This window comes from Orycteropus afer, unplaced genomic scaffold (genome assembly GCF_000298275.1).
Source record: "Orycteropus afer afer isolate SDZICR_OR568_19922 unplaced genomic scaffold, OryAfe1.0 scaffold00006, whole genome shotgun sequence".
Lineage (NCBI taxonomy): Eukaryota > Metazoa > Chordata > Mammalia > Tubulidentata > Orycteropodidae > Orycteropus > Orycteropus afer.
In genome coordinates this window covers 21,402,497-21,403,536 of record NW_006921593.1, presented here as the reverse complement: position 1 = coordinate 21,403,536, position 1,040 = coordinate 21,402,497, and the positions used below count along the sequence as shown (strand labels likewise).

Sequence of the window (1,040 nt, the reverse complement as noted above, 5' to 3'; positions counted from 1 at the left end):
GGGGGGGGGGGAATCTCAGGAGACCACGGGGTACCAGCCTGGGCCCTCCCGCGTTGTCTCGGAGCAGCCTGCCTGCAGGACGGTCGGTGCTGGGAGTCCCTGGGCCGGCCTCAGCACCAAGCAGGGCACTCCGGGCTCAGCCCGCCTGCCCGCAGAGGATGGCACCCTGTCCTGCAGCCACGCCGGGGCCAACAAGGCCTCAGCATCCTGCTCTCCGCAGCTGTCCCCTGGCATCAGCGCTCAGCTGACCGGGGCCCCTTGCCTGCCTCGAAGCAGGCGCAGGCAGGGCCCCGCCAGCGGTGCTTTCTTGCTGAGACACAGTGTCTGTCCTCAAGGTCTGCGCCCTGCCCTGGACAGGGCCACAGCAGTGAGGGTGCCGCCGTGTCCCCACCGGGTGTGCAGGGCGGCCCCACACCAGGGCTCATTGGATCCACCCCTGCCCTCCCCTCTGGGCTCTTCCAGAAGGCCCTTGTCTCCCCCAGGTCCTCTGGACTCTTCCAGAAGGCCCTCGTCTCCCCCAGGGCTCGCCCCACGGTCCTCTCCGGGGCCCCCTGAGGACACAGCCAAGGGGTGGACGAGGGTCCTGAGGCTGGCGGTGTGTGGGCCTTGCTGTGCGGCTGTGGGGCGGGACCACGTCTGTCTCCTCCAAGAGCAGCCGCGAGGACCCTGAGAGTCAGCTCGGGGGTCGGGCTTCCACACCCTCCACACCCACCCCGACCCCCCAGCTTCAGGGATGGGCAAACATGGGCCCAGGAGGGCCAGCCTGCGAGATGCAGGCGGGGAGCAGAGCAGTGGCGTCCCCCTCTAGGGAGCGTCTGAAGGGGTCCTGTGTAGGGGTGGGGATGTGCAGAAGCTACAGGGGGGTGGCTAGTGTGAGCTCCCAGGTGGGAGGTGTGGGCTGGATGTCCTTCAGACCTGCCCCAGGGCACAAATTCCCCACCCTGCCCCTGCTGTCCCTGAACCCTGACCCCAGCCAACTGCCCTGACCCCCCACTGGCCCTGACCCTCCCACTGGCCCTGACCCCCCACTGGCCCTGACC

The 1,040-nt window shown here is 69.3% G+C and overlaps 1 protein-coding gene across 1 annotated transcript in view; it reads left to right on the top strand.

Annotated features, from left to right (window-relative positions):
* KLHL30 (kelch like family member 30) overlaps positions 1 to 1,040 on the top strand; it is a 12,748-nt gene that overhangs the window by 10,745 nt on the left and 963 nt on the right. The window lies entirely within an intron of this gene.